The following is a 23,443-nucleotide window of genomic DNA, read 5'->3' as shown; positions in this document are numbered from 1 at the left end:
AACAGGTTAGCTATGATCAGTGAGCTTTCTAATTGTTTCTGAGGTTTGAACACAGAAGGGCTGTGTGCTTAGGTAATATCTAACTGAAAATCAGAAAATCAGAAATGCCTATACCCTCCATAACAGGATGTAATGTCTCTTTCCAAACCATAATAGCAGAAGGGATTAACTTAGTAGCCTATCTCGATTCCCTTAGGCTATAGTCAGAGAAAAAGGGGATCAGCTGATTTAATTGCTGGATTACATTATAATTAAAAGGCAGCATTAATTCCCTGATGGGGGTGTTATGAAGGGTGTTGAGGGGTCTGGGACTTCGTGCCCACCACCCTCATTGTATCAACTGTGCATTGATGAAGGGTGTACGCACTTGGCGTCTCGCATGCGGGAGCACGCAGTCCTCCAATTGGCAAGGGATTATGAATTGATGGGGATGAAGGTGGAAGGTGTTGATTTTTGGTAGCATCGGATGTGCTCTAGCCATGAAATTTGGTGGAGAGGCTAAGGCACATGAGATCTCCAAAACTCATAAATTGTTTGGAGAAATTCCACCTGGATGAAGAGATATTAAAATAATTAATATTTTTAATGGGGTTCCTAAGTCTAAACTTAGGAAAATTAAAATATTAATGTGTATTAATATAATATGGGTGAGAAAGTTCTAAATAATGAGGATCAAGCCAGATCTAATCTTAGTCGTTGATTAGGGACTTAATCTCGATCGTTGAATCGTCAACAGGAAAAGTATAAGAGGAGGCTTGAGGGTCAGTTGGAGATACACCAAGAAACTTGAGAGATCAGTCAGTTCGATTTTCTGGGGCGTGGTTTGCTGAGGAAATCGAACAAGTGATCAGTTGCAGTGAGGGGCAGCTCAGCAGGAGGCCGAGGAATACATATCAGAGAGGCAGCAGAGTGCCGAAGAGGCAGCGCAGAGCCTTGGAGGGCTGACGCAGAGGCAGCAAGGGTTGACGCAGAGGCTGAGGAGGCCAGCGTAGAGGACGCAAAGGGCCAAGAGGTTGATGCAGAAGCCGTAGAGGCTGACACAGAGGACGCAGAGGGCTTCAGAGGCAGCGCTGGGAGATTCTGTGGGGCAGACTGGGAGCTGATCAGCAGATCCTGAGCCGGGAGAGGGTGACACAGTTCCAGAGCAGTGCTTGGAGCAACTTTCATTGTCCAGCACAAGGAACAGTCAGAGTCACTGTGGGGTTGATCATCCGATTGCTGATTTGCCGGAATATCTGTCTCCAGAGAGAGGTACTACTGCCAAGGATATTCTCTGAAGGGTGAGCCATTTTTGGCACCCTAGTTGTATTGAGAAATCTGCTTAATAATAAAACCCTCTACATGTTGCACCGGTTTTCCCGCATTGGGTTTTTCGGGGACGATTTTCCAAAAATAACAGTGTCCCTTGTGTTGTCTCAGTTTATTTCAGTTGTTGATCTATATATTTGTGAAGGCTTAAATTGTGTTTATTTCGATGTTTATATTATTAAATAACTTGTTAATGTAAATAACAAGTAGGAGATAATAAACCAGATATTGCAGTAGGGGTTTCTGATGTGTTAGATTTAGAAATTTTCACAGAAGGCATTTCTGAAAGCCAGGATGGGGGAGCTGGGAATCCCTCGCCGATTTGTTTTAGTAACTATGTAGCAAGCGTCGGTGGTGAATCTCTGGAAAAGAGGCGGAGTCCTTGGGGTGGTGGCATAGCATTTTGGTAGGCCTTGTTGGGGGTGAATTATTATTTCAAAAGGGAGACTTGGAGTCTCAAGCATCAATAATTTGGTCATCTAGTGAGGTTTTCTTGGCTTGGCCATGTCCAGGTGAGGAGAAGGTGGCTCTCTGTGGGAATTTCTTGTTAGAAATTGGAAGCGGTAAGCCTTGTGTTTTTCTTATGGTCTTGTCTTGTGCAAATCAGTTTGGCTTGCGTAGTTCTTATGAGAAAATAAGAATTTGGGGGATAGTGTCGTAGTTGTTGAATTTGTTTTGTACTCTAAGGGCTAGGGTATTTGGAGGCTTTGTAATCATAGTTGAGCCTTGGATGCTAAGTCTATGTCCTCCCGGAAAAGTCGAAATTGGGGTTTTGAGTCTAAGAGTGGTTTGGGTGCCTCTGGTTGCAAAGATTGCCTTGCATTGTGGGTGGGGTCTGGTTATCACTCCTCGGGGTTTTCAGTGCTATAGTGTCTGGGTCCTAGGGTTTTACTTGGTGTACTCAATGGTAATAGGGGTCAAGTCTTTATTTGATATGGATTTGTCCATCTCCTTGCTTGGTGAGTCTGCGTTGGAAGTCAATTCTTATGGTTGGTGTTTTTGTGACAATGTTATCTGGTGGTTCCTGGGTCTTGCCAAAGCTGAGTTGAGTCAGTGGCTTTGAAGTGGAATAACCCTCTTGTGTATCTATGATGCCGCCCAGGAAGAGAGGGAGAAGGAGGAGGGGAAGAGGAGCCAAAGCCTCAACTAGGTCAACATGGTGCCAAGTTGTTTGCTCATGATTTAGTGGCGTCCCATTTTATTGCCATTCTTGTAATGTTCCTAATGGACAATTAACAGGGATAATCAAGCAACTGCAACAATTCAACACAATAAAAATGTACAGAGATTAGAGAACCAGAAATGAGCTAGAAACACGCCAAAATCGGTCAATTTTATTATATAGCTAAAGGAGTACAAAATAGATTGGAGTGAGTGCACCTGGGCTTGCTTAGAGCAAGATACAAGCCCCAAGTGGATGAATATCAACTGCCTAAATGATGCAGGAAGCTCCCCAACAAATGACTGAGCTGGCCCTTGAAGAATACATTGTTGCCTGAGTTGGGACCCCTGTTTGACCCCTCAAATCTGCCCAGAGAATTTGCCAAATTATTTCTAAGATCCTTGTCAAAAACCCAAAAAAACCCAGAAAGGGTTTTGGCAAATTCTACCGACCATCCGGAACCCAAAAGTTCAACACACTCCTCTCCACTGGTTGCCAAATAATTCATCTGTTTGGAGCACCAAAACTTCCCCAAAAATTATGCAAAATTAGGAGCCAACTTCTTGACCCCTGACTGACAAAATCTAGAAATGTTTTGGGGTAATTCCGACCCCCCGGAATTACCCTAAATTGGTACTACGCCCTCCTCAATAAAGACTGTCCCCAGTGTCTCTATCTGCTGCAAACTCTCTTTATTTCTCCTCAATCTACAATAGGAATGGTATAGGTCATTTTCCTGAATGTGGGGGATAGGTTTTACATCAAATCCCGGCACAAGATAGTTGGAACCAGCTCCACAAACACGTTGTCCAGTGACCCCCTGCGTAGGCCCTAGGAAGATAAATTCGTTCCCCTCAATAGCAGTCAGCTCTAGCTCCAAAACATTCCACAAAGGCTGAGCTCTCCCTCAAGCAACTCCACTGATTTTCTCCCAGAAAAATACCCTTGGAAGCTAGCTTAAATGAGTGGTACGATTTCTCTACTGCGTCCTCCCTGGAGTACAAGTTGGTTGAAGAAATCTACTGAAATAGGCTGCAATACTCCACAACCCTCTCACCAAAATAGAAATAGCTTGCCTTCCTAGGGTGGCACTCGAAGTCCACCGAAAGAAGGGTGAATTCTCCCCTAGGAGAACTCTGTGCTAAGCAGCACTAGTGACCCAGCTAAATAGCTTGAGCAAAAAAGAAAATAAATGAGCGAACAAAAGGCCCCAATAGCTTCTATGCTCCTTCTATTTATAATTTCTTCTTGCCTCCTCATGTGCGTCTCTCCATCCAATATTTCGACCTCCTTCCCTTAGCAATTCGATTTTCCTAAGGGGTTCGAATTCCCCTTTTTGGGTGGCCCCCACATCCCACTACCAATTTAATCTTTCCTTTTCTCTAATGTTGGTGGCCTCCATCTCTCCAAAAATTAAGTGGGACTCCCTCCACCCACTTTTCCTAGGTTTACTTGACAAAATATTTCCCAACACCCAATTGCAAAAATAGAAATTCATTTTAGCAAAATTAATTTAATTGGGGACATTACAATCCTCCCCGCCAAAAAAATTTGTCCTCAAGCAATGCCTGAACAAGCACCTCTCAATCAGTGGACCCCAACAGTCCCTGCACACAATACCAGGGTCCCAAATCTACCATTGATTCATCTCTGATCTTTTCCCTGTCTTGCCAGGATCCCAAGCCATCCTGATCGGCATGAAGCATCCCCGGCTCCACTCGTTGTCCAACTCATCATTGGCTCCCGACACCCTCTTCATGCCTCCACTAGGTAAAGCATCATGGTAGTATATGATCTTGATCATCTCCTCATGAACTTGCTCTATCGAATAGTCACTCTCGTGCACTTCAAGGGTGGACTCCTGAAGATGTAATCCAATCCTGGTGGGATTGAACCCTCGTCTACCTGAGCTTCCCTTGATGTCCTCCGGCTGATCACCCTGCCACACTGGTGAAGTTCCCCACAAAATCAATGAGTCACTAAAACCAAGTGGAAGATCTAGATGACCTTCCCCTATAGAAACCAACTCACCTCTATGGGTAGTTGGACTGCTCAGCCCTGCTATGCCAGAATCCCCTGCCCGTCACAGAAGGAACCTATCCTACTGCCATCATGTCCCCCCATCATGTCCGACTCCTCAACATGCTCGTATCGAATCCTCATCTCCAGTAATGCTCGGCCACTATGTTCGTCACGATTAGTGCTATGACCAACCTACCAAGACAACTCTGCAAAGCTCGAGTCCACCACTTCACGACTAGCCTCAATCCTGAGTGGCAACCTGATCCGAATTGGATCCATGAAGAAGAATCAAAAGAACCATGGCTGTACCAGGTCGGGACAGACTTCAAAGAATTCAAAACAGTGGTCAAAAACACCTCAAACCAGTGGCAGTGGCAGCCAGCGTGGAACGACGAGGACCTCGGTCAAAGCGCGCTGACTGAGGCCCATGGAGACTACGTGGGAGGCGAAATTAGCCCCTGGGAGGCCCAGATCGGGAAACAAAGGAGGTTTTTGATGCGCGATTGGCGAAAACCCTCGAAATGGGAAGCCCCGAGCGTCGGTCGCATGGAAGAGTCGGGAACCATGGGGAAAGGCTAAAGCTAAAAGGTGGGACCCGCTCCGAAACCGGCGGTATTGATCGGGGGCTCCTTGAGCGGTAAGCGGAATTGGTGAAATTGGAGCGATCCCACTCAGCGCCCGACGCGTGGCAAGCGGAGGAGAGAGAAAACCGCCGCTCATCGCATGCTAGCCCTGGAGGATAGGGTGAACTCCTTGTTAATTTCTTGTGTTCTTGTATTTGCTTACTGTATTTCTCAACTGTCTTTCCATTTCAAGTGTCTGTGTATTTGCAATCTGATCGATCCGTTGCTTAAATAACATAGACACACACACACCAGCATATGAGTCTGTAATACCTTTATTCAATAAATCTTTAACTGAGGTCACTCATAGGGTGATTATCAGATCACAACCTGCCTCGCCATGTGACGAAGGTCTCAGTGACTCCACATGTGTCAGCCTGGGAAAAAGTTGGATCACCCTCCATCGTAACCCTGCCCATCGATAAGTGGAGTGATCCTCTCTCCAACCAAAACCCTCGATCCCCTAACCATACTGGGAGCTCACAAGTCCCACTCCCCATTGGTTGCCGCTGCGTAGCACTGTTAACTACTAGAACCCATGCGACCTGTACTCTTGGACATATATAAATCTTCATGGAAACATGCTTGCTCAATTAATTTTGAATAATTTTAATATTTTAAAAACTTAATTTTATAGAAAATATATAATTATATTTTTTTTAATTATTTTTATTTAAAATTAAAATTATTAAAAAGAAAGATATTGGACTTGTCACCCAATCTCTAAGTTTAACAATTATCAAGCCCCATCAAACATCGAAGTCAAGTCCACCAAGCAACCAAACTACAAGCAGAGTCAAAAATCTTGAAAATAGCATGAGATGCAAAGTTGCAAACACCAAAGTCAAAGACAAAAATATTATATGATAGTTGGATAGAAATATCCCATTCAATGAAAGTCATTTCCAGATTTGCAGAGATTTAATCACAATGTTCAAGCATCATTTGAGCACCTGGCAGCAATGAATAGTAGTCAAAGAATCGATTCCAAACTTGGGAATAATTAGTGAACAAATGGTAGAATATTTGAGAAACAGTTTCTTGTTTCAGATTGAGAGAAAAGCTTCAGCATAATTCCAAATTTCCAAGAATTGAAATCAAGCTCAAAGTTTCAGCGAAATTACAATTATGGAAAAGATGAGCACGATATTCTAGATCAAATTTTCTATTTGAAAAAGAAATTAAGATATGTAATCAGTGGTTTTGTGAATTCTTTTGTAAGCCTGGATAGTTCAAAAGCCTCTTCCTATTTTTAAATCACCTACAATTGGGATTATATTATCAATATACCTGCAATCTTTCTTCTGTGTACAAGCAAAATCAACAGCCTATCAAGTGAATTTATAGCAATCAAAATAGCTTGTATGCTAGGGGAATTCTACAGGAAAAAACATGTTATAGTCATTCTTCATCCGCCGTAAAATAATAATAAAAAGAATTAACATTTGACAGTGGAAAAACATGTCTTGGGCTCGAGTTTCATTCCAGATTATGCGGCAAAGATCAGACAACAGACAATAGAGATTATATAAATTGAGCTCATTTGCCTCAATTTCGACACGAAGATGATAAAGTATCTCTTTCATTCAAAAAGGATGCTTCATCAGTCAAATCAGAAGCAGTTCCAAATGAGTTGAAGGAAAAGTCCAAGCCAATACTCCTTGAGAAAGATAGAGCACTCCAAGAAAAAGACATACAAGAGTGAAGAAAAGTGTGGAGTTGACTTCCAAGGTAGTTTAGCATTTGCAGAAAAATGATCCAAGTGATGGAGGAGTTGAGAAACCCAAGAATTATGCAAATTCCTTGGCAAAATTATTACAGGAAGGACATTTACAGAAAATCAACATATAATAAAAATGGGCTCGAATAATAGTTGAAAAAGCAAGGTCATTTCATCAAGGAAAATGGAACCCCCAACAAAAGACATCAATTGTCTACTCGTTTTATTTTCTCTAGTACATTATGCTTCTTCCTCTTCTCGTTAACATAACAATGGCATTCCCGTCTTTTCTTTATGATATCTATATTATTGCAAAACATAGATTGATTAATCGATGAATGACAATAGTTATTGCAGAAGATATGGCTGAAAACTTGCTCCAAAGTGGAAGAAACTTGCAAATAACTTAAAGGGCGTGGAAAGTCAGCGATGTGTGATGGCTCTTATGACTGAGGCAGTTGTTAAAAAAAAAAAATTGGAGACAACTGGTCCAGTTTTGTTGAAATTAAACATGCTCATAAACTTAATTGGATCTACATTATCAGGGCATATGAAAGTAACAGGGATTTTAAAGGTTAATGAAAAGCGAAATAAGAAATGAACCAGTCAAGCAGACATTCACCATGAAATAATTTAACAGCATTGCAGTCCAGAAAGAAGAGTTGAGTTTTATTGAGATGCATGGGAGGAAGTAACAATGTTTATCAAGGTCAACTTAAAAATGAAAAAAATGTTCATGTTAAGGAACTTGTCTGTTGAAATAGACTTAATACAAACAACGAATTCCTAGTTGAAGTTGAGCTTTTATCCAGGTTCAACTACTCATTGGCTATTGTACAAAATACAATCGACAGAAAATTGAAAGACTACTAGTGGATAAATATATGCCTGATGGTAACTTAGGGATAACTCGAATGGAATAGGAAAAAGATTATAAATCAAAGACGTGAGTTGAATTCCTTGGCAAATATTGCTTTGGATATCATTAACTCTGGTGAAAATTGAACCATTCTGACCATGAATAGTTAAAGAACAGCTGTAGAATAGGTGGCAGAGTTGACCAGTATTGAAGGGAAGATAACAGATTTTGAGGACGCAGCTTCAACAACTCCAGATTCCAAGGCAAAGGACCAGCATCAGTAAATCAGTTTCATATTTAAAGGAAGCTTTTGAGGCAATACTTGAGCAGTTAGTCCCAAGAAATTAGAATAAAGGCAGTTAATCAGCAATCAATGAAACAACTCCAAATTTCTTGCAGTTTTTCAGAGATTGTTTTTATTTTTAGTATATTGTTCAGATTTTTACAGTATTGCGAAAATCGCGATAACATAAAAAAATCGCAACTTTTTCAAATCGCCGATAAACTCGCCCGATTACTACGCAATTTTTTTTTCAAAAAACTCGTCGAAAAAATCGCGATAACTTCAAAAAAGCGCGATTTTTTTCGAAATTATCGCGATTCGATGGGAAGTTATAGCCAGGATGATGGACAGCGCATTTTATAAGGGAAAACATGAATTTTTTTTTTAAATTTTGAACAGACAACGGCGTTGTTTGAGAGCTGAGGAGGAAAGTAACCCTGGAAGGCGTCTACTAGGGAAGAGGAAAAGGAAGCCTGGAGATTTTAGTATCCCAAGCAAAAGAACTTCGTCTTTGGATCAAATTTCTTCGGCAACCGTGGTTTCCAGGTATGGGCACCAAATTTGGCCATTTAGTTTTGGTTTTTTCTTGTTTTTGCTTGGGTTTCTATAACCCATTGATTATCAATGATTTTTGAGTGGATTTGATGGTGTTTTTTTTTATTTTTGTTGCATAGAGTGGAGAGAGTTCATTTTGGATTGAGTTGAGGTTTTTTTGTTTGTTTGTCAAAAATTCAATGTGTTGTGTCATGTATGTAATTTTTTTTTTATTTTTGTAACTTGCAATTCTTATTGTGCCATAGGTTCAACTTCAAAGTTCAAACTTCATCTTACATTAAAACTCAAGAGTTCAACCAAGTTACAAACATGCCAAGGAAATTGGACCCTCTATGGGAATTTGGTGAACTTGATGGAGGGTTTGATAGATTGAACTTGTCTTGCAAGTTGTGTGACAACATATGTCAGGGGGGGTTTATAGATTGAAGTATCACCTTGCACAAATCCCTGGACATGATGTAGGGCCTTGCAACAATACAAATGCGGAAATCATCCGAAGAGCCATGAGATCATTGGAAGAATTAGAGCAAGAGAGAGTGGCCAAAGCAGATCTGAAGAAGCAACTAGCAGAGAAGGTGTTAGGAGGTGAATATGGAAGTGGCATTGGTTCTACTTCAGCATCAATGTCTACAACCAACCCTGTAGCTACCTCATCATTTTTTGTTCCTGGAACCACGCCTGGTTCACAACCATCTATCACTTCAATGCTTAAAAAAATGAGAAAGAACAAGCTGACAAGTTGTTGGGAAAGTTTCTCCTCTGGAGTGATATTCTTTTCAACGTTGCAAGGAATAATCCATTTTTCCAGCCTATTGTTAATGTTATTGCAACTGTTGGCCCAGGGTACAAAATCCCTTCTTATGATGACTTTAGAGGCCGCATTCTTCAAGATGGAAAGGTTGACTGTACCAAAAGATTGGAGGAGTTTAGGGCATCATGGGCACGAACAAGATGCACTGTGATATCAGATGGTTGGACCGACCAAAAGGGGAGAACCCTTATAAACTTCTTGGTTAGTTGTCCCAAGGGGACAATGTTTATGAAATCTGTTGATGCATCTTCACATATCAAAGATACAAAATTATTATGTGATTTGTTGGAAGTGTTTATTTTGGAGGTGGGTGTAGAACATGTTGTCCAAGTCATAATGGACAATGTTGAAAATTATGTTGTTGCTGGCAGGATGCTTATGGAGACGCATCCTGCTTTATTTTGGACACCTTGTGCTGTATATTGTATTGATTTGATGTTGGAGGACATAGGAAAAATTTCTTTTGTCAAATATATTGCTGATCATCAAAAAGCATTACAAAATTTATATATAATCATGCATCTATGCTTAGCTTGATGAGAAAATTCACCAACAACAAGGAGTTGGTGTGCCCTGCAATTACACAGTTTACCACCAGTTTCATATCTCTTCAATCCCTCTTGAATTCTATGTGGGATGAGAAGAGAATGTTTATTTCAGAGGAGTGGCGTGCTTTGACAATGAGCCGCAAACCAGAGGGAGAGGTCATATGCAGATTAGTTTCACACCAGGAAGACTTCTAGACGAGAGTGCAAGAGGTGTGCACCATTACTAAACCTTTGGTAAAAGTTCTTCGATTAGTTGATGATGAGAAGCCCGCAATGGGCTATTTGTGTGAGGCCATGGGCAGGGCCAAAGAATCCATTCGGGCCTACTATGATGATAAGGGAGATGAGGGGTTTCAGAAACAACTCCTCCTATGGGAAGTGATTGATGAACGATGAAACAACACACTCCATCGTCCCATTCATGCTGCAGGGATCTACTTGAAGCCCGCATTTTCTTACCCATGTGGATTCTTATTTGATGCTGAGATCATGGATGGATTCTTAACCTATGTTCAGAAGATAGTGCAATCTCCAACAGAACATGCAGAAATCTCCAAAGAAATGGAGATATACAGGATGGCAGGTGGCACATTTGGCTTTGAGATGGTTGTAATTGATAGGAAGACTACAATGCTAGGTATTTTCAAATTTCATTGTCTCTTCAAGTTCATAACTTCATAGTTTGCTTCAACTTTCAAATTTCATTTTTTTCTTATGTTTATCTTATTTGTATTTTTGTTGTAGATGCATGGACTTGCTATGGTGCCAGAGTACCCCATCTACAAAAGCTTGCCATTCGAATCCTCAGCCAAACATGTAGCTCCTCAGGATGCGAGCACAACTGGAGTGTATTTGAAAAAATACACAACAAGAAGTGCAACAGGTTAAACTTAAAACTTAAAATATTCCAAATTTCCAATTAATTTTATGAATTCATTAAATAATATTTTTTTTATAATTATTATTTTATGATCTTTGTATAGGTTGGAGACCCAGCAACTTAATGACATAGTCTACGTCTACTACAATCTTCTATTGTGGGTGAAGCAACTTGAGAGGATACCTGATATGGAGGTCATCTCATTGGATGGGATTGACACCACTGCTGCATGGAGGGTTGAGGCCAAGAGGCCTCTCATGGAGTTTGTCGATGATTGGTTAGAGCAGGAGGTAGTGGAAGGCGTAGAGGGGGAGGAGGAGGAGGAGCAACATGAAGAGGAGGTGACACCACCTACCCAAGCTACCCCTGCCACCAGTAGAGACGTGGTCTACTTCCTATAGCTCCTAGTTCTTCAGCTTCTAGAGCACAGTAAGTCCACTACCAACTCCACCGACATCTACATCTAGAGGGAAAGGGAAAGCCATTGCATTTTCTCGCAAGAGGGGTAGAGGAAATCAATAGTATTAGTTATTTGGTTCATTTCATTGTATATGACATTATGACTCATGATATGAGATACATTATTAATTTATTATATTTTTTGTTGATATTTTGAGGCTGAATTGGAACTCAAGAGTTGGGATTTACTATTCAGGACATGATTCACTGTTATGTGTGATGTAGCACTAGAAATGATATTACACATCTTATATATTAGTTCTTTCATCATATTTATGTGTCAATGTATTTATTTTATGTTGTAGATGCTTTAGATATTAAAAAGATTGGAGAAAAATGAATATTTTTGTATTTTACAATTTTTTCCCGATTATTATGATTTTTTCCGATTTTTTCCCCTCGTCAATTTACTCCCGATAACGATTTTCGCAACATTGGATTTTTATCCCAGAAAGCTAGACATAGTTAGCTTGATGTACTGCTCTATATATTATTCGATTTTCGTTATAAAAGGGTTGGATTTTTATGCCAAAACCCTGCCATTTTTGTAAAGACTTTTATTACAAGAATTTTAATTGAAGTATTTTGGCTTTAGTTTCATGGCAGAAATTGTTTCTCATGTATGTATTTCCCTATTATTCCATAATTTGTTTCTACATATGTTCAAGGTAACATAGGAGTTAGGGCAAGGCTAGGTTTGAATATCAACCTCCCTGACAACCTGCTACAAAGTTATCATCTACACTGAGATTAGCTAATTGAACAGTCTGTTTAAATTAGCTCCTCTGCATCATTTAATTGTTGTCTTCTGTCATCTCTTGAATGTATATTTGTTTGGTTGTAGAATTCTTCTACATGCATCTACTATATTTGATTGATTAAGTATTTAGTATGAATACTTAATTATTTGATTTCTCTTCTATTCCTCCACCAAACTCTTAAAGCTATGTTATTTTGTCGGAACTGGACGTTGGCACTTTGATCAAGTTTCAGCAAGAGAAGGCTTTATTTCTGAGCAGACATTGGATATTCATCAGCGACCACCTACAACAAATCATAGATCTAGCCATTGTGCTTCACAGGCTATTGTCCAATGATAGTGAACAATGTTAAAAAAAACTTTGTAAAACTTGAGGGAGCCCCTCTAGTTTGAGGGTTAGCTTGAACCTAAAGTTTGGTCGAGTTGGTTTCTCGGCACAGTTTCGCAGCCAAGAACTGCCTTCAAGAAACAGATACAACATCTGGAGTCATTGTTGGGAAGCAAAGTAACGAAGAAATCTTTCCCCGGAGAATGATCCAGACTAGATCTACTTCTTGCTGGTGAACAAGGAGTAGGCATTTGATATTGGTTGAAATTTCTTCACCTAGCGGCTCCACTTTGTTAATATGACGATTCCATTGGGTTACCGATTCCACTAGTTTGAAATTTCAGCTGCATCCACTGATGTGATAGCTCAAGTTTCATTAATGGTTGCATTTAGCAACATATCTTTCTTCCTCTTGATGATGACCATAAATTTCAGATATCAACAAAGGATGCAGTCTTTAGAATTCAGTTGTAAGTATCAGTTGCCTATGGAGTTTGTGTCTTATATTGTACATATTTTTCAAGTTATCAGCGGCATGCAAAGTGATCTGCCAATTAATCCCCTTCTCAAGTGGTTACACTGGAAATTTGACTACACCTAACACTGCAAAATTTTCAGCTCAGTTAGGTAAAGGCTGTGTGGGAGTTGTTTCAATTTGGTTTTCAAATTCAGTGTGCATTTTTCAATTTTTAACAGCAGTAGTTTTCAGAATTCAGCGTGTAGTGTGTGACTTTCAGAATAAATCAATTTCAGTGTGCAGTAGATCAACAGTTATTTCAATTTGCATTTTAGTTGCAGAATGTATTTGGGTTTGGTTGAAGTGCAATAAGTTGCAGGAGATGGCAAGAAGAAAATGTGTTGACTGCTTACTCCACTAGCACAAAGAATTAGGCATTGTTGTGCTTATTTCTACTTGCAATAGCCAGTTGTTTGTTATATGGTTTGATGATGAACAAAAAATATTTCAGATCACAGCAAGTTACAAGTATATAGATTGCAGCTTCAGTTACAGGGTGATGAATTGACTCCATCCCCAACAGATTCAAGGCACAAGTCTATAGGTTCTCTGCATCGCACAGGGGGGAACAGTGCCCAGTTGGAGTCGATCTTGTAACTTTTTTCTGACACCATTAAAAGTTATAAAAAAAATTGAAATTTTCCAGTTGTTTGTGGAAAAACTTTTGGACATATATAAATCTTCATGGAATCATGGTTGCTCGGTTAATTTTGAATAATTTTAATATTTTAAATACTTAATTTTATAAAAAAATATATAATTATTTTTTTTTAATTATTTTTATCTAAAATTAAAATTATTAAAAAGAAAAATATTGGGCTTGTCACCCAATCTCTATGTTTAACAATTATCAAGCCCCATCAAACATCGAAGTCATGTCCACCAAGCAACCAAACTACAAGCCAACTCAAAGACGAATCAGCGCCCAAGTGCCAATTTATATACAGAATAGTAGCATTGCTGGCAAGTTAAATAGAATGCACATTGGTGAATTTCAAAGGCGATACGGGTCAAAATATTATCACAGTTGAAATTTAATGGTTAATGTTTAATTGCAGACCCCCCACTTAATCCAACGTTTAACAAGCAAGGGGGGTTCCGCAATGGTTGTTTCTCCAAAACCAATTTTCCTATGTGGCAAGCTCAAATAAATTGTGGTATCCCCCAACAAAAAATCGCTTATTGCCTAACACCCCCTCCGCAATTCAATTCTAGTTTTAGTGACAGCTCAAGGTTGGGCATAAAATGCCAATGCTTAAATGTGCCATCGACATCATTTAAACACTCAGATCTGCTGCAATCACAATGGAAAAACCCATTTCAGAAATTGGTAGCCAGGGACATGCATGGAGTTGAATAATGTTTTCGGCTTGTTTTTTATGGTAATCCAAGATGAGGCAATGAATCGTTTCTTTTCCTTTCAAGAATTCTCAGCCAGTTCAGATGACAGGAATGCATACAAATAGTTGCAGAAGCGAGACGTTGTCTTGAGTACTGATAAAACTGCAAATATGTCATTTGCATAGACATTTGTCAAGCCTGATGAAGGCGTTATACACAGGTTAATAACGTATTTATTGATGGGTTACTACCTTCCTGGGATGAGGATCGCCCTTCTTTTCCAAGTGTTAGATGTCGAAATATAGTGAATCACAGACAGTGAATTTCGGGCTCAGATCCAGGGCAAATGGAGATGAAAATAAAAAATCCAAGACGTGAGTTTTGTGCAGAATGGCATCAATTAGGGGCAACAAGGGAATTTCTGGAAAATCCTGAGCAGTTTGGAAGATTTCATGGGTTCTTTAAAAGGGAACAATTCAGATTTCGTGAACGGTTGGACTCAGAAAACGTCCAACAAATGCAACGAAAAAGATCAACTCATAGAAAATGGAATGTCCAATAAAAATAAGCTTGGTAATTTCCTACTCTAGGGACTAGCAATTCGACTTAGGATTGGTTGTGCCGTCCATTAAAAAAATTGCAGAAGATGAAAACTCAGCTTTCATGCATCAAAACAGTGCTAGCCTCATAGGCAGTATTCACCATTCTCGCGGTGATCAATTAAAATCTAGAAAATTGCATGAGATGCAAACACCAAAGTCAAAGGAAGAAATATTATATGACAGTTGGATAGAAAGATCGCAGTCAATAAAAGTCATTTCCAGATTTGTAGAGATTTAATCACAATGTTCGAGCATCATTTGAGCACCTGGAAGCAATGAATAGTAGTCAAAGGATCAATTCCAAACTTGGGAATATTTAGTGAACAAATAGCAGAATTTTTGAGAAACAGTTGCTTGTTTCAGATGTGAGAGAAAAACATCATCATAATTCCAAATTTCCAAGAATTGAAATCAAGCTCGACATTTCAGCGAAATTACAATTATGGAAAAGATGAGCACAGTATTCTAGATCAAATTTTCTATTTGAAAAAGAAATTATGATATGTAATCAGTGGTTTTGCGAGTTCTTTTGTAAGCCAGGATAGTTCAAAAGTCTCTTCCTATTTTCAGATCACCTACAACTGGGATTATATTATCGATATACCTGCAATCTTTCTTCTGTGTACAAGGAAAATCAATAACCTATCAAGCAAATTTTTAGCAATCAAAAGAGCTTCTATGCTAGGGAAATTCGACAGGAAAAACATGTTATAGTGATTCTTCATCGGCTGTAAAATAAAAATTAAAAAAATTAACATTTGACAGTGGCAAAACATGTCCTGGGCTCGAGTTTCATTCCAGATTATGTGGCAAAGATAAGACAACAGACAATAGAGATTATATAAATTGAGCTCATTTGCCTCAATTTCGACACGAAAATGATAAAGTATTTATTTCATTAAAAAATGATGCTTCATCGGTGAAATCAGAAGTAGTTCCAAATGGGTTGAAGGAAAAGTCCAAGCCAATACTCCTCGAGAAAGATAGAGCACTTTAAGGAAGAAACATACAAGAGTGAAGAAAAGTGTGGATTTGACTTCCAAGGTAGTGTAACATCTGCAGAAAAATGATCCAAGTGATGGAGGTGTTGAGAAACCAAAGAATTATGGAAATTCCTTGGAAAAATTGTTACAGGAAGGACATTTACAGAAAATCAACATGTAAGAAAAATGGGTTCAAATAATAGTTTAAAAAGCAAGGTCATTTCATCAAGGAAAATGGAACCCCCAACAAAAGAGATCAATTGTCTACTCATCTTATTTTCTCCAGTACATTATGCTTCTTCCTCTTCTCATTAACATAACAATGACATTCCCGTCTTTTCTTTATGATATCTATTTTATTGCAAAATATAGATTGATTAATCGATGAATGACAATAGTTATTGCAGAAGATATGGCTGAAAACTTGCTCCAAAGTGGAAGAAACTTGCAAATAACATAAAGGGTGTGGAAAGTCAGCGATGTGTGATGGCTCTTATGACTGAGGCAGTTGTTAAAAAAAATTGGAGACAACTGTTCCAGTTTTGTTGAAATTAAACATGCTCATAAACTTAATTGGATCTACATTATCAGGGCATATGAAAGTTACAGGGTTTTTAAAGGTTAATGAAAAGCGAAATAAGAAATGAACCAGTCAAGCAGACATTCACCATGAAATAATTTAACAGCATTGCAGTCCAGAAAGAAGAGTTGAGTTTTATTGAGATGCATGGGAGGAAGTACCAGTGTTTATCAAGGTCAACGTAAAAATGAAAAAATGTTCATGTTAAGGAACTTGTCTGTTGAAATAGACTTAATACAAACAACTAATTCCTAGTTGAAGTTGAACTTTTATCCAGGTTGAGTTACTCATTGGCTATTGTACAAAATACAATCGACAAAAAGTTCAAAGACTAATAGTGGATAAATATATGCCTAATGGAAATCTTAGGGATAACTTGAATGAAATAGGGAAAAGATTATAAATAACAGAAGCGAGTTGAATTCCTTAGCAAATATTGCTTTGGATATCATTAACTCTGGTGAAAATTGAACCATATCCTGACCATGAATAGTTAAAGAACAACTGTAGAATAGGTGGTAGAGTTGATGTTAAAATTGGCAACTAGGGCCAAACTCCATATGCGTCATCTTATTCATGGCTGATAATATTTATATTAGATTCCTCTCGTCGAGAGGTGTAGGATTGATCTAAAGATCATCCGATTCCGATAAGTATTTATGGAGATATGAATTTATTTTGATTATGGAATAATTATCAAGCTGACCAGCAACTCATGTAGGCTCAAAAGCCCAACAGTCGCATCTATTCAATCATCAACATTTGTATATAAATACAGGAGGTCTTTTCCTCATTTGGACACACTTATCTCATCACATCTCTCTCTCTCTCCTGCGCAGAAAAGAGGCTCTTCTCCTACTGCGCAGAAAGAGACTCTTCTCTCACACGTGTGGAAGGAAGGATGCAAATTTAGGACTGCAACTGCAGATCGGAAGTTTGACAGGCGTTGACCATCAGAGTCTCTCTCAGAACTGCACTGTAGGTGGAACTGACTCTCCTCAAAAGGCTGCATTTTTTGGTGAAGGAATCAAGCTGATCCGACGGTCAGTTTGCAAGATATTGTCTGCCCTAGTTGAGGGCTGATCTAGGGTTTGTTGCTGCTGATGTAAATCAGATTTATGTACTATTTCTCTCTGTTGAATTATTGAAGATAAAAGAAGATTTGATCAAAGGGTTTCCCCATATTGGGGTTTGTCCCTGGCTAGCCGCCACATCTTGTGTCTCTTGTCTTGGCTTGTTTTTCTGTCGATCGTTTAATGTTCTATCTGCACTTTACTTAATGTACATGTGATTGCTAATCTGTGGATAATAATAAGAAAAAGAAGTAAACTGCTCTAAGCATAGAACATACCATAATTTAACATGGTATCAAAGCTGAGGTGAAGACAAAGCCCGAGCAAGAGCAAGAGCAATCACCGAAGAGAAGATTGGCAAGGCTATCCTAAAAGAACTATGGGGTCCTCAACACTCTTCCCTGCCGAAGACAAGCTCCGTGAGAAGTCTGACTATCACGGATGGAAGATGTCTCTCAATCTAACCTTAGAAGATCAAGGAGTGTTGGACCATGTGAGAGGCAATATTGTTGAGCCTCCATCAAATGCACCCGTTGCTGCCAGGAACAAATGGAAAACCAACGAAGTCAAAACAAAGAAGATCATCTGGGACTCTATCGACAAGCGCTTGGTGGCCTACATCTCCAACCTGAACACCTCCAAGGAAATCTACGATAGACTGGTGAGTTTATTTAAAGTTAATGATGCAAATCAAGTCTTGTTTCTTAGAAATAAGCTGAAGGAAATTAAGAAGGGAAAAGATGAGAGTATGCAAGCATACTTCTTAAGAATCACTGAGATCAGGAACAATCTCCTATCTATTGGGGAGATTATTACTGATAGGGAAATGGCACTCACGACTCTTGGAGGATTACCATCCGAGTACGTGTTCAGGACTACTCTTCTCAACAATAATATAATTCCTGGTTTCGAGGAATTAATGGCAAGATGCATTCAAGAAGAAACAAGGATAGAAGAGCAAGAAATGCCCATGCCTAAAGGTCCTCCTGCTGCCTTTTCTTCTCATGCTAAGAAAAGAAATAATTCCGGGACTAAATCAAAAAGAAAGGCTGGACCTAAGGGTGGAAGAAAAGGACGACGTTACATTTGCGATAAAGCAAGTCATTATGCAAGAGAATGCCCTAATAGAAGGGACTCACACTGGGACGATGATCAAAATCCCTCTCATGGCAATCAAAGGAATGGCAAATCTAATAGCAGAGGTAAAAGGAGTGCTGGAAATCAAGGAAGAGGACAATCATTCAATAAGGCTAGAAATTCCAAGTATGAATCTAACATTATTGACAATAAGCAGGATGAATATTATCTACCTCTACTCCTTCGGACTCACTGGGAATTTGGCTTATTAATAGTGGTGCCTCAAGGCACTTCAGTGGTTACAAAGAAGTTCTCCATGATCTGATAGAGAAAAAAACTAACCTGGAAATTGTCCTTGGAAATAATATGAAATATCCCGTGAAAGGTGTAGGCAATGTCTCTCTTAAATTGAATCAAGGTAATACAATCCACTTACAGAATGTATTATATGTACCTGACCTCAAAAAGAACTTGGTGTCCATCTCGGTAATGGAAGACAAAGGCTACAAGGTGACCTTCAGCGATGGCAAGGTACGTGTATGGAAAAACAATGTTAAAGATGCCTTCACTCTTGGGTTTCGTGTTGATTCATTATATCAGGTCGGAGGAAGTCCGCTAGGTGTCATGTCTTGTGACACATCTCAAGCCTTGATCAAGAATCAAACCGAAAAAAAAAAGATCAAGATCTTAAGGACTAATAATGGAACTGAATATGAATCTAACGAGTTTCATGACTTTTGTAAAGAGGCTGGCATTAAGAGGGACACTACTACACCATATACTCCAGAACAGAATGGTGTGGTGGAAAGGAAGAACCATACGATTGTGGAAGCTGTCCGTGCCAAGCTCCATGATCAAAGACTTCCGAAGTTTTTACGGGCCGAAGCTGCAAGCACCACCGTATATGTACAAAACCGATGCCCTCATCAAGCATTGGGTTCCAAGACTCCTGAAGAAATGTTCACCGGTAAGAAACATGACGTATCTCATTTTAGAATTTTTGGAAGCCCTGTATATTTTCATGTGCCAAAAGAGAAAAGGAATAAATTAGGTGCATCTGGAAAGAAAGGAATCTTCGTGGGTTATGGTGAAAATACTAAGGGCTATAGAATCTATGTAGCCGGTCAAAGGGAAGTCGTGATTAGTCATGATGTCACCTTTGACGAAGATATGGCTCTTAGCAAGGTGAACAATCTTCCTACTTTAAGGAGCTCTCAAGAAGCTAACACCAAGAAACCAAAAGAAAAAGATGATGTAACAATGCCCGATGTGGATGAACCCATGAATCATATTGGTCCACCTGAGCCTTCCTCTTCTAGGAAGAGGCCCTCTTGGCTTAGGGGGCTACTCGATGATGTTGAAGGACACACTGCACCCCGAGGAACCTTCCGTGAAAGTAAGAAACCTAACAGGTATCGGGGATACCTGACCGTCATGAGCACGATCATTCAAAATGAGCCTTCATCATTCTCAGATGTCGTCAAGCATCAAGTATGGAAGGATGCTATGACCGAAGAATATGAGTCTATTATAAAGAATGATGTCTGGGAAGTAGTTCCCAGACCCCAGGACAAGACAGTTGTCACTTCTAAATGGCTTTACAAGATAAAGCATGCAGCAGATGGAAGTACGGAAAAGTATAAGGCTCGTTTTGTCGCTCATGGTTTCTCCCAGAAGGAAGGTATAGACTATGACGAGATATTTGCACCTGTTGCCAGATATACCACCATCCGCTCAATCATAGCCCTTGCAGCTTCACAAGGATGGAACCTACATCAAATGGATGTCAAGACCGCGTTCTTGCATGGTTCGATCAAAGAAGAGGTCTACATGGAGCAACCCGAAGGATTTGAGATGTATGATCGAAAATCTCATGTATGCAGGTTGAAGAAGGCTCTCTATGGGCTGAAGCAAGCACCCCGAGCATGGTATGAGAGGATCGATAGCTACTTGATGAAGTTGGGATTCACTAAGAATGAAGCCGATCCTAACCTTTACTTTAAGGTTGAAGATGACAAACCTCTCATACTGGTGTTGTATGTGGATGACCTCTTTCTAACAGGTGCAGACCCTCTCATTCACAAATGTAAGAGGGAGTTGGCTTCTGAATTTGAAATGAAGGACCTAGGACTGATGCACTATTTCCTAGGACTTGAAGTCTAGCAAAAGCCAAGGGAAATTTTCCTATCTCAAGGAAAATATGTGGTGAAGATATTGGAAAGATTCAGTATGGTGGACTGCAAGCCTGTAACTACCCCAATGGAGCTTGACTTTAAGAAGTTAAGCGGTAGCGCTGCTGGACCTATTTTATGAAATGCCACTGAGTATCGTCAACTCATCGGAGCATTAATGTTCTTAGTGAACTCCCGTCTAGATATATGCTTCGCAGTCAACACGTTGAGTCAACATATGGTTGAACCTCACCACATACATTGGATTGGTGCCAAGAATCTATTGAGATATCTTCGTGGCACAATTACTTATGGGTTAAGATACACTACCGGAGATGTGAGACTACTTGGATACACTGATGCTAATTAGGCAGGCAGTGTGGTGGATCGTAAGAGCACTTCCGGGTGTTGTTTCTCCTTGGGATCTGCTTTGATATCCTGGATGAGCAGGAAGTAGAAGTCGGTGGCTTTGAGCACCGCCAAGGCAGAGTATATTGCTGCTAGCATGGCCACCTGTGAGGCAGTCTGGTTATGAAAGCTCTTCAGTGAGCTGTTTGGATTTACATTGGATACCACTGTGATCCTTTGTGATAACCAAAGTGGGATTCGTTTATCAGAGAATCCCGTATTTCATGATCGCTCCAAGCATATTGATATCAGGTACCACTATATTTGAGATATGGTGCAGCGGGGAGCTATAAGGCTCCAACATATCGGTACAGATGAACAGGTCGCCGACATTCTGACAAAGCCCCTAGGAAAGGTCAAATTTTTTACTTTCCGAGAATGACTTGGTGTCGTTCAGAAACCCTCTGATGAGGGTCCTGTATGATGTATGGAGCTCTTGGAGCTCCGGGGGGGGTGCGAGGTACTTCTTGGAGCAACATATGACCATAGGGTGACTCACCATCCCCTGGTGGTGTACGTGTATAGGGTAAAAGAATCAAAACTTTCCCTATGACAACCCGTGGGGACTATGTAGCAGGATGATTAGTTCTCATGTGAGGTCTGCATGATGTGTTCTCCATGACGACTATGTAGCAATATGATTAGTTCTCCTGTGAGGTCTGGATGACGTGTTCTTCATGACGACTATGTAGCAAGATGATTAGTTCTCCTGTGAGGTCTGGATGATGTGACTCCATGACGATTGTGTAGCAGGATGATTAGTTCTTCTCTGAAGCCTGGATGATGTGTTCTCCATGGCGATTATGGACAGGATGATTCGCTCTCCTATGGACAGGATGATTCGCTCTCTTGTGGGACAAGATGATTCACTCTCTTGTGGGACAGGATGATTCGCTCTCCTGTGGATAGGATTGATTAGTTCTCCTGTCGAGGCATCCTACCCATGCAGTCTGGGACTCATGGGAAGTACCTCTCATCTGATCAATGAGCAGGGAAATGAGGATAGGGACCATAGTAGTACCGATGGACGCATCGTTGTATCTACCGTACTCCCTATGCTAGGATGACCTTCATTGATCTGGGATCAATGATACTGGTCTGGGACCAATGGTAGGAGTTGTATTCACCATGACACTGACTTCGGGTCGGTTTAGGACTGGTCTGGGACCAGTGGTACACACTCTGAGACTGACTTTGAGTCAGTGAAGTATGATACTGGTCTGGGACCAGTGGTAGGAGTTGTACCCACTATGACACCGACTTCGGGTCGGTTGAGGATTGGTCTGGGACCAGTGGTACACACTCTGAGACTGACTTTGAGTCAGTGGAGGATGGTATGATACATCCTCAATCATTTCTTCTTCTTCATAATTCGGACAAAGCAGAGCAAAGCAGAGCAGATCAAAACAGGGCAGAACAAAACAAAGCAGAGCAGGCAGAATAGAGCAGAGCAGAGCAGGGGTCAAGCTGTACAGGGCAGTGCATTTGATGGATGAATAGTAGCGACTGACAGACGAATTGCAGATGGAGTTCTCCCTAGTTGAGAGGGAGTGTTAAAATTGGCAACTAGGGCCAAACTCCATATGGGTCATCTTATTCATGGCTGATAATATTTTTATTAGATTCCTCTCATCGAGAGGTGTAGGATTGATCTAAAGATCATCTAATTCTGATAAGTATTTATGGAGATATGAATTTATTTTGATTATGGAATAATTATCAAGTTAACCAGCAACTCATGTAGGCTTAGAAGCCCAACAGTCGCATCTATTCAATCATCAACATTTGTATATAAATACAGGAGGTCTTTTCCTCATTTGGACACACTCATCTCATCACATCTCTCTCTCTCTCCTGCGCAAAAAAGAGGCTCTTCTCCTACTGCGCAGAAAGAGACTCTTCTCTCACACGTGTGGAAGGAAGGACGCAGATTTAGGGCTGCAACTGCAGATCGGAAGTTTGACTAGCGTTGACCATCACACTCTCTCTCAAAACTGCGTTGTAGGTGGAACTGACTCTCCTCAAAAGGCCGCATTTTTTGGTGAAGGAATCAAGCCGATCTGATGGTCGGTTTGCAAGATATTGTCTACCCTAGTTGAGGGTTGATCTAGGGTTTGCTGCTGCTGATGTAAATCAGATTTATGTACTATTTCTCTCTACTAAATTATTGAAGATAAAAGAAGATTTGATCAAAGGGTTTCCCCATATTGAGGTTTGTCCCTAGCTAGCCGCCACATCTTGTGTCTCTTGTCTTGGCTTGTTTTTCTGTCGATCGTTTAATGTTCTATCTGCACTTTACTTAATGTACATGTGATTGCTAATCTGTGGATAATAATAAGAAAAAGAAGTAAACTGCTCTAAGCATAGAACATA

The 23,443-nt window shown here is 40.1% G+C and overlaps 1 protein-coding gene across 2 annotated transcripts in view; it reads right to left on the bottom strand.

Moving 5' to 3' along the window:
- HCF244 (NAD(P)-binding Rossmann-fold superfamily protein) overlaps positions 1-23,443 on the bottom strand; it is a 468,107-nt gene that overhangs the window by 253,894 nt on the left and 190,770 nt on the right. The gene's annotated exons all lie outside the window — the stretch shown is intronic.

This window comes from Pinus tabuliformis, chromosome 1_2 (assembly GCF_031772625.1).
Source record: "Pinus tabuliformis cultivar Carrire ecotype Pingquan chromosome 1_2, CPIR1, whole genome shotgun sequence".
Taxonomy (NCBI): domain Eukaryota; kingdom Viridiplantae; phylum Streptophyta; class Pinopsida; order Pinales; family Pinaceae; genus Pinus; species Pinus tabuliformis.
Note: the sequence above shows the minus strand (reverse complement) of the source record. Positions and strands in the feature narration are given on the sequence as shown.